This window comes from Rhinopithecus roxellana, chromosome 18 (assembly GCF_007565055.1).
Source record: "Rhinopithecus roxellana isolate Shanxi Qingling chromosome 18, ASM756505v1, whole genome shotgun sequence".
NCBI classification, from domain to species: Eukaryota; Metazoa; Chordata; class Mammalia; order Primates; family Cercopithecidae; genus Rhinopithecus; species Rhinopithecus roxellana.
Genome location: NC_044566.1, coordinates 3,625,676 through 3,639,143, shown reverse-complemented (window position 1 = coordinate 3,639,143; position 13,468 = coordinate 3,625,676). Strand labels below are relative to the sequence as shown.

At 40.7% G+C, this 13,468-nt stretch overlaps 1 long non-coding RNA gene across 1 annotated transcript; it reads right to left on the bottom strand.

Moving 5' to 3' along the window:
* Positions 1-2,315: 2,315 nt before the first annotated feature.
* On the bottom strand, positions 2,316-13,175 carry LOC115894596. The gene is made up of 3 exons (XR_004054734.1): positions 13,036-13,175; positions 10,153-10,312; positions 2,316-2,906 (listed from the first exon to the last, which is right to left on the bottom strand). It is a non-coding gene; the product is annotated as an uncharacterized LOC115894596 (long non-coding RNA).
* Positions 13,176-13,468: the final 293 nt, after the last annotated feature.

The window sequence follows — 13,468 nt, the reverse complement described above, 5'->3', positions numbered from 1 at the left end:
GTCTTCCAAAAGTATAAAAATTAGCCAGGCGTGGTGGCTTGCACCTATAATCCCAGCTACTCGGGAGGCTGAGGTGGGAAGATCACTTGAGCCTGGGAGTCAGAGGTTGTAGTGAGCCAAGATTGCGCCACTGCACTCCAGCCTGTACGACAGGGTCAGACTCTGTTTCAAAAATAAATAAATAAATAAACAAACAAACAGCATTAAAACAAATATTTTCCTGTGTCCCTGAAAATACTAATTTGAGCTTGTACAGATTCTCTGCTGGATTAATGCTTCGCATGGCTGTGGCCTCTGCTCGCTTGCCTGGTTCCCTGAATGTCTGCCTGATGGTTCATCCCACACAGCCAGTACTCTCTCATTGTCCAGTCACTTTCACATATGAAGGCTACAATTTTATTTTAATTTTTCTTTGGTCATTTAAATTGGTTTTCCAGAGAAAAGAAAGAGATATACAAACCAAAAATTCCATCTTGGAACTGAAATGTTTACATATACTTTTGCCATTAAAAAAAACCTGTAAACATGGCCAGGCGCAGTGGCTCAAGCCTGTAATCCTAGCACATTGGGAGGCCGAGACAGGTGGATCACGAGGTCAGGAGATCGAGACCATCCTGGCTAACACGGTGAAAACCCGTCTCTACTAAAAATACAAAAAAAAAAAAAAAAAACTAGCCGGGCGAGGTGGCGGGCACCTGTAGTCCCAGCTACTCGGGAGGCTGAGGCAGGAGAATGGCGTAAACCCGGGAGGCGGAGCTTGCAGTGAGCTGAGATCAGTGCCACTGCACTCCAGCCTGGGTGACAGAGAGAGACTCCGTTCTCAAAAAAAAAAAAAAACCTGTAAATTATGTATATTTGCATATATATAGTATTCCCATTATCCTGCTAAGCATACATTTTTACATAATTTTCCTATTATTATTTAGTTGCTAATTTTTATTTTAAAAAATTATCAATAGTAGTATAAATTATAAATAAAACTACAATGTAAACATCTCTGATTCTTTTCCTATGAAAAACTTTTGGAAGTGATGTTGTAGGGACAAACAGGAAGTGCATCCTAAGGGTTTGATACACAATGACAAATCGTCTTCTCCATTGATTACACCCATCTACAGCCCACCCTCTCCATCAGAGCAGAAGGTGGAACCTAGAAGTTTCTCTAAGCTTGTTAAAATAGGATTCTAGCAACAGATTTGGCTAACAATGGGTCCTGGTGATCCAGAGGGGCTTCTCAGAGTCCAAGGTCTAAGGAAGCTGAGGTAGAGCCACTGAAAGGCCAATGAAAGGTCACGCTCTCCCTCACGCTCATCTGTCTTTCCTGATCTGGAACTCTATTGCATTCAAGCTATGCTTTGGGCGAAAAATCTGAAAATAAGACTAGAGGGGAAAGATACTGAGAATGACAAGTTTCTCGGGGTGGGGAGGTGCTAGCTGGGAGGAGGAAGAGGGTCTGTGGGGTGGACCTTGCTACTTGGAGAGGGCAGATTTGGGTGAACAACAACACAGTGACCCAGGAACTTGGAATTCCCTGCTGAGGGAATTCCCTGGGAAAACTAGGAGATAGTGAGGAAATGAGAGCTCTGAGGCTTGTCAGCTTCATGAAACTGCCTGAGGTTAGGTACCACCCAAGCAACTGAGCATTAGAATTTTTTTTTTAAATGATCTCAATGTTTTAGAATTATTTGTGCTTGATTGTGATCCAGCACACAACTAATTTTCATAAACATTTCACACATACTTGAAAGGAATCCAAAGCCAGGCATGATGACTCATGCCTGTAATCTCACTATTTTGGGAGGCCAAGGTGGGGGGATTGCTTGGAACCAGTAGTTCGAGACCAGCCTGGGCAACATAGCAAGACCCCTGTCTCTATAAAAAAATGAAAATATTAGCCTGACATTACAGCATGTGGCTGTGGTCCTATCTACTTGGGAGGCTGAGGTGGGAGGACCATTTGAGCCCAGGAGGTTGAAGCTGCAGTGAGCTGTGATCGTGCCACTGCACTCCAGCCTGGGTGTCAAAGACCCTATCTTAAAAAATATATATGTATGTATGAATTTGTCATTGTTGAGTATAGTTTTCTATGAATGTCAGGTCAAATTAGTTAATTATCATATTATGATCTTCTAATTTTTTTAGATTTTAGGGGTACATGTGCACATTTGTTACATGAATATATTGCGTGATGCTGAATTTTGGGCCAAGTATTCAAATTTAACAAAAAATTAGCTGGGAAAAGGCATCTAACTTGAAGTACAATAAATAGCAACTTGAGATTATAAACTTTATAACGTACAAAGTATGTTTGTTCACACCTTTGTCATTCAGTTTTCATAATAACCTCATTAGATTAAGCATGGTGGATATTCTTAGTCATTATTTAACCCATTGTCAGGTTAAAACACGAAGTCTTTGGCAAGAAGCCCCTCTGGGAAGTGGCAGAGACCCAATCCCATCAGTTGGTTTCAGACTTCACGCTGTAATTCTTCACAGAAGGGTGACTGCTTCAGAAAACCATTCTGAGTGGATCTGATGGAGACTCACAGCCTGACTAGTCACAGCGACTGGTAGCCAGCATCTCCAGGCTCCTGCGTCCCACTGTCAGGACCAGCCCCTCCTACCCAAAGGTCGGGCCTCATGGCTGAGCCATAAAGAGACACTCATGGGTTGGCTGGAAAACTGCTCTGGCTTCACTGAAGGACCTAGCAATGGTGAAATGAGAGCGGAGAGATTCACAGGCGATGAAAGCCAAGGAGCTCCTTCCTGGAGGCGCACTGGCACCTGTGGGTGTTAGCAAGGAGTTGTGGATCAGGCAAGAAGATGAAGGGGCATGCGGCAGAGGAACCAGGCAGTCACAGGGCCCATACAGTTTGCCACGTCCTGGGGTGGCCACACTTTCTTACCTGTAAAATAAAAAATGTGGAAATATTCAAGTTACAGTTAAAAGATCAAAAACCTTATTTAGGAATGACTTGTGTTAGAAAGGCACCTGAACCTAGCTAACTTTCCTTAATTTGACGCAGATTCCAAATCATAAATTATCAAAGGGCCAAGATTCCAAGACATCTTTTCCTCGGAACAGCAGTGTAATGGGCTTCAGCAGACGTTTCAGTGTTCAGCCCATTTTAAAATGTGATGAAGAGAACTTCACAAGAAACACAAGAGACCTGTGACCCTTTGGATGAAGTGAGCCTCCATCACCCATGCTGGAATGTATAAGGAGCCACAAAACTCATTCTGAATTCTGAATAAGGTACATGTAATATAAAAAATTAAACTTGACATTAAACTTGTAAAATGTAGTTCATTTCCCACTGAATTGGCAAAGAAAAGCAAACTAGGCTTTAAAATTGTTCAAACTTTTTTTAAAGTAGAGGTGGGATTTTAAAACTTCTAAGCCCATGAAATGATGGTGTAGGCATTTGTGAGGTTTTCAAAGAGGCACTTGATTGACTCAAACTAATTATCAGGGCAGAAAAAGGCTTCACCCCTAAGGTCTGTTAGTCAGGAAAGACCCTTCAGTTCCAAGGCCACAAGGAGTCCACGTCAATAAATGCTCAGATGACGTGATTTGAGGGAGGAACTGCCAATTCATGCTTTTCTCAAAGTATCTCCCCCACCACCTCCCAGGAACCTCCATCCTTACTAAGCAGCTCAGAAATTCTTGGCATTAGAAAACACATTCAGAAAGACAGTAAAACTCTTATCACTGAACAAAACATTAGCAAGATAAGGCTATGTTTATGATTCAAATTTTTCACCCCTTTAAATCTTATGTTAGGCAGAGCTGCTGAGAGGATTACGAAAAGGGGGCAGTTGCCTAGTGGAATAGTCTCTAAAACCAGAAGCATTTGGCTTGAGAACAGGATTCAACAGACCAGTCCACCCCACAGCAAGTAGTGTCTGGGCACGCACCCTAGCTTAGCATATTTGCTTATAAATTATGCTCATGAAATATACTAACATATATCAGAAAACATGCACAATAGCCATTCTAAAAGGATAAGATTAAAAAACTACTTTATAAATATTAGTTCTAATATTTTCTTCCTGCACGCAAATGTATAACTTTGGAGAGTCTACCAAAATACTATAGGAATTAATGGAAAAATATATGCAACCTGCGTTTTAATTCAGAATATAAGAAATGCAAGTTGAAGAGAGGGTGGATAAGTGAAAACAGGAAGCATGCTCTTGAGGGACTAGAAACATGTTTCTAGTTGGGGACACTGTAGACTGGACATTCGTATTGTGGTTTCTCTTGGTTTGTATTAAATTTTATCACTTACGTTTCTAAATTGAGACAGGGCAATTTGAATTTACATTTATTTAAAATATTACATTTCAACTTAGCTCTCATAAGAAGAGAGCTATAGCAAAGAATAAATCAAAATTCCATATGATATTAAGAGAGAAAGGGAGGAGGAAGAAGAAGAAGGAGAAAGGACTCCAAGGCTAGAGGTATGTGAAAGTGCGCACTGTCTAGGAAGAGCGAAGACAGGAGGCAGGCCATCTGTTAAGCAACTGTCACCTTAGAAGAGCCAGTGAACACAGTCCTGGGAAATTTTCAAGAAAAATTAGGACTTCTTGAGTGGTCCAGAACATCGGAGCACTGGCCGGGCACAGTCAAGCCTGTAATTCCAGCACTTTGGGAGGCTGAGGTGAGCCGATCACTTGAGCTCAGGAGTTCAAGACCAGTGTGGGCAACATGGTGAAACCCCATCTCTACTAAAAATACAAAAATTTGGTGAGTGTGGTAGCATACACCTGTGGTCCCAGCTACTTGAGAGGCTGAGATAGGAAGACTGCTTGAGCCTGGGAGGCAGAGGGTGCGGTGAGCCGAGATCACACCACTGCACTCCAGCCTCGGTGACAAAGTGAGACCCCCATCTCAAATACATTTAAAAAAAGAACATCTGGGCATGCATGAGCATTAAGCAGCCTTGTCCATCACAGGAAGGCAACCTGGGACCCCTAATGGGGAGACCGGGCCAGACACTGCTTCCTGCCTCCTCGGTTTCACATTTCTCCAGCTTCAACAAAGGACTCTCTTCTCCAGGGAAACCTTCCCAGCTGCTCCTAAATACAGTAGCCCACTCTCTCCTTTGTGCCACTGTTGTGCCCAATATGTACTTCTACTGTTGTTTTTTTAATGGTATTGTGATTATTAACATGAGCCTCTGACTGGAAGAACATTGAAGGCAGGGAATATGCATGACCTTTGTAGGCCCAGTGTTTAGCACAGTACATGTGATGCACACTCCATAAAAGTTGATTGAAGAAATGAACACTGAATTATTAAGGAATGGACCAATGGGATAATCCAATGATCATGGCAAATATCAACACCAAGGACGAAATGTAAAATATCATTAGAAAGTAGAAGAAGTAAAAAAAAAAAAAATTATGCCATGAATACTTTTCTAACCTTTGCAATCTGATTCATGTAATTAGGCAATTTAGCTACAACATAAACTTTTCTACTGTCCTATTGGAGTGAATCCATGTGATTCAAATTAAAGGACAATTGGGCATATTCCCAGTTAATTTAACTGAAACAGATAGCTCATAAGGCTAACCAGCTTCCCAAGGAATTCTGTAATCTACATTATGGTGTTGAGTTAAAGCCTTGAGAGTTTTCAGAAAGGAAATTGCTTTGTGTTTAGAATTTCAAACCAATGGCTGGGTGTGGTGGCTCACACCTGTAATCTCAGCACTTTGGGAGGCCAGGGTGGGTGGATCACCTGAGGTCAGGAGTTCGAGACCAGCCTGACCAACATGGTGAAACCCAGTCTCTACTAAAAATGCAAAAATTAGCCGGGAGTGGTGGCACATGCCTGTAATCCTAGCTACTTGGGAGGCTGAGGCAGGAGAATCGCCTGAACCTGGGAGGCAGATGTTGCAGTGAGCCAAGAACGTGCCATTGTATTCCAGCCTGGGCAGCAAAAGCGAAACTCTGTCTCGGAAAAATAAAATAAAATAAAATAATTCAAACCAATTTCTTGAACTTGAAATGATTGGTTTTGGCATTTATTCAAATAATACCTGTGCATCCACTAATGTGTGTCAGGTCCTAGGGTATAAAGATGAATCAAGCACAGTCCCCTGTCTCTAGGAACTCAACGTTTATTGGGCAGGAGGGAGTTGATAAAAGACTTCTATATACAGCAATATAGCAGGCTACATATCCTGAACAACTCTCAGACTGAAGTGCTTAATATGCTAAAATATGTTTTTTCATGCATTGCTGAAACGGCAGGAGGTTAAGAAAAATCCATAGGGCTGAAACTTTAATGAAAACAGAAATTCTTGTTAGTACCAAAAGTATCTTTCATCTTAGGTCAAAGCCAGAGCTCCTGGGCTCCTTCCTGGATGGCTATGCAGGGCCCAAGGTGCCAAGGGGAATGGAGAAGAGGTCGAATCCCCAGGCAGAGCTTCCCACCCTTTCTCATGGCTCACAAAGGCTGAGGAACATCACTTGCAAGGTTCTGGTCCACATCCTGCATCAGTTGGAAAGTCTATGGTAGCCCACTGCTCACAAGACTAGAACTTTACTCCAATATAAGGAAAATGAGAATAAATTTGCCATGCAGAAGAGAACAATAAGGAAGCTTTGTCTTTCTCAACCTCGTTACAACATACTGTGTGATGTGGGAAATTTTAAGACACAGCCAACTTTTATGTGTGTTTACAGTCTGCATTTATACTACTTATTGAAAAACCCCAAGCTGCGATTTTAACTTGGTTTCCAGATGGTTAGTGACCTCAATCAGTTGGTAGAATAAAAGCAAATCCCCAGTGAAGAAATTCACTTTCAACTGAGACAATAATAATCCCCACAGGTGAAATTCCAAAGATATTAGCTTCTCACAATACAAAGAAATAAGTAAATACATTTTAAAAATTGCAAAGCATACAAGGGAACAAAGTACTACAGCTGAGAACCAGATAGACAGTAAAGTAAAATCCTGAAAGACTTCAGAAATTAGAACTAGCAAGGATTATAGAATAACATTTTTAATAGGATTTTTAAATACTAGAAGCTCAACAATATGATCAAAGAAGCAGGAAATCTTAAAAATAACCAAGTAAGCTTTAGAAATAAAAAACATAATTGAAAATTTTAAATTGGTCGGGCCCAGTGGCTCACGCCTGTAGTCTCAGCACTTTGGGAGGCCAAGGCAGGTGGATGAGTATTTTCTAATGCTGTTGACAGCTTCCAATCTTCAGATCAGTGAAGCTCAGTGGATCCTTAGAAAAATTTAAAAACAAAATAGACCAATCAAAGTAAAATTACAGAATTCAAAAGGTAAATTGTTCTCAAAAGCTGGCAGAAAGAAAAAAATAGATCAGCATAAAGGAAGGGCAATTGAATGAACTATTGACTTCTGTACAGTGGCAATGGAAGTCAAAAGCCAGTGGAAGAGTCTCTCAAAGTGTTGAAAGAAATAAAATATGTCACTCTGGAAATCTTTGCCACAAGTAACTGCCTTATAAAAATGAGGGAGATATATATATATATATTTTTAGACTGAATCTTAAAGGGTCAACTGATAGATTTTCATTAAAGAAAATCCTGAAGTCAGTACTTAAGGCAAAAAAAGCAATTCTGAGATGCAAGAAGGCATGCTAAACAAAGATATTATTATAATAAGTTTTAATGAAAGCCAAAAAAATTGACTCTAAAAAACAATGTCTGATTTATGAGAAAAAAAATATCAAAATACTGGATAACAATGCATATAAATTGCTCTTTATATTATTGGGGAGGGTAAAGATATTAATTTCAGGTCTTTCAAGGTCAATGGCTACAGTAACTTCCAGAAAAACAAAGAGTATGTATAACTACTAAACAATACAAATTGAATAATAAAATATTTTTAATTTTTTGAAAGAAAGCAGGAGTGATGGATAATATTTGTTTAGCAACATTTTTTCTTCTATACTCCTCTCTGAGTATAGAAGTGGGAAGCCAGGCTCCTTGCTATCTGGCTTTCTGCTAAATTTTGCCAGAGGAAAGCACTTTTGGGGATTGAAGAGTAGGAGGGAAAATTCATTTTCCCCCTAGTGTTTGGTGGCAACAAGAGTGGCAACTGTCAGCTGGGTGGCTCACACCTGTAATTCCAGCACTTTGGGAGGCCAAGGTGGGTGGATCACCAGAGGTCAGGAGTTTGAGACCAGCCTGGCCAACATGGTGGAACCCCATCTCTACTAAAAATGCAAAAATTAGCCAGGTATGGTGATGCATACTTGTAGTCCCAGTTACTTTGGAGGCTGAGGTGGGAGAATCGCTTGAACACAGGAGGAGAAGGTTGGAGTGAGGTTATCGCGCCACTGTACTCCAGCCTTGGCAACAGAACAAGACTCTGTCTAAAAAAAAAAAAAAAAGTGGCAACTGTCAAGTGTAGCAGGCAGCATGGTTTCAACTTCATTTTCGCTTTGGCCTCTTTGCTCTAGGAATAACAATAATCATTTTTAGTTACTAATTTTGGGGTAACCTCATACTCCCTTTCTGCTCTAGTACTTCTAATACTTTTATAATAATTTCCCTTTATGTGAAATATGTATGGTATTTTCTGTTTTCCTGACTGGACATTTAAATGATATAGTAAAGGCCAGGGCGCGGTGGCTCAAGCCTGTAATCCCAGCACTTTGGGAGGCCGAGACGGGCGGATCACGAGGTCAGGAGATCGAGACCATCCTGGCTAACACGGTGAAACCCCGTCTCTACTAAAAACTACAAAAAAAAAAACTAGCCGGGCGACGTGGCGGCGCCTGTAGTCCCAGCTACCCGGGAGGCTGAGGCAGGAGAATGGCGTGAACCCGGAGGCGGAGCTTGCAGTGAGCTGAGATCCGGCCACAGCACTCCAGCCTGGGTGACAGAGCGAGACTCCGTCTCCAAAAACAACAACAACAACAAAAAAAATAAATAAATAAATGATATAGTAAGAAAGAAAAAAAAAAAAAGAACAGAAAGAGCAGGATAAATAGCACATAAGCAGATGGCATACATAAATACAAATCAGAAATCACAACAAATATAAATGGACTAAACTCTGAAGTTAAAAGACAATGCTAGACTGGATTTAAAAAAAATAAAGAACATGTAGCTATATGCTGTTAAGCAGAGACATACATAAAACAAGAAAGGGCTGGGCATGGTGGCTCACACCTGTAATCCCAGCACTTTGGGAGGCCAAAATGGGAGGATCACTGGAGCCCAGGAAGTCAAGACCAGCCTGGGCACATAGTGAGAGCCTGTCTCTACAAAAAAAACCCATTATTTAAAAAATTAACCAGGCATGGTGGTGTATGCCTACAGTCTCAGCTACTCAGGAAGCTGAGGTAGGAGGTTCACCTGAGTTCCAGAGGTCAAGACTACAGTGAGCCATGATTGTGTCACTGCACTCCAGCCTGGGAGACAAAGCAAGATCCTATCTCAAAAAATAAATAAGTCTCAAAAACTAAAACAAGAAGATAGAGAAATATTAGTAAGTGTAGGATGGTAAATCATATAATAGAAAAACAGAAATTGAAAGAAAGTCAGCTACTTTTACTAATATCAGAGAAAATTGATTTCAAGGCAATAAAAGTACGGAGATGGATAGGGTTGACACCTAATGATAAAAGTTTCCATTGAGGCTGGGCGCAGTGACTCATGCCTGTAATCCCAGCACTTTGGGAGGCCGAAGCAGGTGGATCACGAGATCAGGAGATCGAGACCATTCTGGCTAACACGGTTAAACTCCATCTCTACTAAAAACACAAAAAAATTAGCCAGGCATGGTGGCACACTCCTGTAATTCCAGCTACTCAGGAGGCTAAGGCAGGAGAATTGCTTGAACCCAGGAGGCGGAGGTTGCAGTGAGCCAAGATCACACCACTGCACTCCAGCCTGGGCGACAGAGCGAGACTCCATCTCAAACAACAACAACAACAACAACAAAAAAAAAAAAAAAAAAAAAAAAAAAAAAAGTAAAAAGCATAATTTAAAAACAAAATAGAAATAAACAAATCCACAAACATAGCAAGGAATTTTTATATCTCATAGTAAATGATAAGCCCCCCCCAAAAATAGTAATGACATAAAATAACTGAACAGCTTAAATAACAAATTTAATCCAGTGGATTTATGAGAAAGTTGCACACTTGCTGGTTATTCTGTGTTCTTCAAGCTCAGATCTGTTGTCTGCCCTTCCTTCCGTGCTCTGTGTCCTGGGGGTGCTAACTCCACAGATGGCATCACACTGATTTCATTAAGCTCCGCTTCCATATTGAAATCCATGTTGAAATCAGCCAAGGGGAGTCACTAGTAGATGGTCAGAGAATGGAGAAACAGAAAGGTCAGAATACATCCTCCATTTCCAGCCTGCTTCAGCAACACAATTCTGGCAATGTAATGTCTCTACAACAATGGCTCCATCCTTTCACCTCAGCCTTGCAAGTAGCTGGGACCACAGGCGTGTGCCACCATACCTGGCTAATTTTTGTATTTTTTTGTGGAGATGGGTTTTTGCCATGTTGCACAAGCTGGTCTTGAACTCCTGAGCTCAAGCGATCCACCCATCTTGGCCTCCCAAAGTGCTGGGATTACAGGCATGAGTCACCACTCCATGTATTAATTTTGAAAAGGCAAAACATAAGACTCTAGGAACAAAGCTAACAAAATATGTACTAGTCTATTGCAGGGGTGGGGGAGGGGGGAACTAGAAAATTAATAGAAGACCAAAGTAAATTAACAAATATTATATGTTAAGAATGTTTGTCCAATTTATGTATACACTGAATGCAATTGCAGGTAAAATCTCGACAGGGCTTTTCATGGACTATGATAAGAGATTCAAAAATATATATAAAACAGTCAATAACCAGGTAACATAGCAAGCCCTGAAAGAAAGAAAAGAGAGAGAGGAAAGGAAGAAATGAAGGAAGGAAGGAAGGAAAGACAATAAAATATCTAAATATCAAGATTTTTTTTTGAATGTGGAGAAAAACATTTCTCATGTAAGACAAAAGAGAACAAACTATCAATAAATTTGACCGCATTAAATCTGTAAACTTGTATTTCTGAGTTAGGTGGAAGACGTATGCTGTTTTACCACATGACTTCCTCTACCTCTGGTATGTTTCAACTAATTCATAGAAAAAAGTGAGGCACCTGTATGCGGAGACTCATAGTGTGGGTGCAGGATCTTAACAGAGAACAAATAAAGCCTGTTAACTTCAAACACCTACAGAGGAGCATAGCCAAGGCAAGATTAGAAAGACACCAGATTTCTCCCCAAAACTCCTCGAATACATCTCTCATTACATTTATAATGTAATATATAACAATAAATCCCTCATTACATTTACATCATTAAAAATGTAAAAGCTAGCCAGGTGCAGCCAGTTTTACGTTTTACATTAAAAATGTAAAAGCTGCCGGGCATGGTGGCTCATGCCTATAATCCCAGCACTTTGGGAGGCCGAGGCTGGCAGATCACTTGAGGTCAGGGGTTCGAGACCAGCCTGGTCAACATGGCGAAACCCTGTCTACTAAAAATAGAAACATTAGTGGGCGTGGTGGCACATGCCTGTAGTCCTAGCTACTTGGGAGGCTGAGGCAGGAGAATCGCTTGAACCCAGGGAGCAAAGGTTGCAGTGAGCCAAGACTGGCTACTGCACTCCAGCCTGAGTGACAGAGCAAGACTCCATTAAAAATTAAAATAAAATAAAATAAAAGTAAAAGCTGGCCAGGTGCAGCGGCTCATGCCTGTAATATCAGCATTTTGAGAGGCCAAGGTGGAAAGATCATCTGAGGCCAAGAGTTTGAGACCACCCTGGGCAACATAGTGAAACCCTGTCTCTACAAAAGATTTAAAAATAAAAAATTGGCCAAGCATGGTGGCGTACGCCAGCTACTTGGGAGGCTGAGGTGGAAGGATTGCCTAAGCCCAGGAGTTCAAGGCTGCAACGAGCTATGATCACACCATTGCACTCTAGCCTGGACAAAAGAGCGAGAGCCTGTCTCTATTTATTATTTAAAAAAAAATTTTTAAGTTACAATATTACAGTAGGTAATGGTAAAGAACAAATAGGGGATATGGAAAATATAATTGGAGAAATCTTCCAGAATATACAGAGCAGAAGTAAGAGAAAATATAAAAGATAAGTTAAACAAAAAAGAATTATTATTATTATTAATTATTATTATTATTGGCTTCTGATAACAGTAGATTAGATAATGCAGATCAGGTCTCCAACTCCCAGGTTGGATAAAATATAAAACAACATCCACTCAAAGCCTTGAGAGAGGCCTAAAGAATTACGAGACCAACCTGGAAGAAGTAAAAAAAAAAAAAAAACATAAAATATATATGAAACATAAATAACCGGGTAACATAGCAAGCCCTGGAAGAAAGAAAATAGGAATTAAACAGGAAAATAGGAATAGGAATTCCAGAAGGAATAATTTTTTTTTAATGGAGGAGAATAAACAATATCAGACATGCAAGAAATTGAACCACCCAGAAATCATCTATTCTGAACTAACAGATGCAACTGGGGAAGTCGATCCTATGAATTGGGTCATTCCTGTCATGCCCAACTAACCCAGAGTCAAGAAGCCCGGGCTGGGCAGCTTTAAGCACACATGACATTGTTCCAAGAACTGAACTCTTCTCACGCCTGGCTGCTGAACTTCTGCTGTAACCTGAAACCAGTTTTACCTAATAGCTTCTGGAACAACATGCTGCCCCTCTAAGACTAGTTTTACCCACTTCTGTCACTCACCAATCAGAACTTGCCAGCTCCCCAAAGCTTAACTAGTGACAATAATCAAAGGTAATACATAGCATTTCTCCTTTTCATAAAATCTCCAACCTCAGCTTTATTCTTCAGACATGCCAAAGACCATCTGGTCTGTGTGTATGCCCCAAATTGCAATTCCCATATCCCAAATAAAATGTTAAATTTAGAGATTTTTCTCTACTTGTTTATATCTGACTTTATCATACACGGCGTCATTAGTAAAATCCAAAGCTGACTCACCTCAGGAAGAATTACTGGTTCTTGGAACAGCGGCGTGAGGTACCCACAGTGGAGCCTTTTGAACCCTGCTGCATCTGCAAGTGGCCTCTTCTCCCCTCGCTTTTGTTTGAGTTCTGTTTTCTTCGTGATTTGGTTGAGAAGGTTCGTCCCACTCCTGTTTGAAAGATCTCCTGTTGGGGAAAGTTATTTTCCTCCTTGACCTAAGCTCCAAAGTTTGGATGAGGGGATTTTCTCCTTCATTTGGAGAAGGCCTATCGTCCTTCCTAGGAAGTACATACTTTATTTTCCATCTGCACTTGCATTTATTTGGCCTCTGCATATTCAGTGCTTGCATTTAATTGGCTTTGTGTATTTGGCATTAAACTAGAGCACCCATAAAATGAGCTCTCAAAGTGCAAAGGCATGCCAAGATATTTTCTGAGGTTCCAGCTGG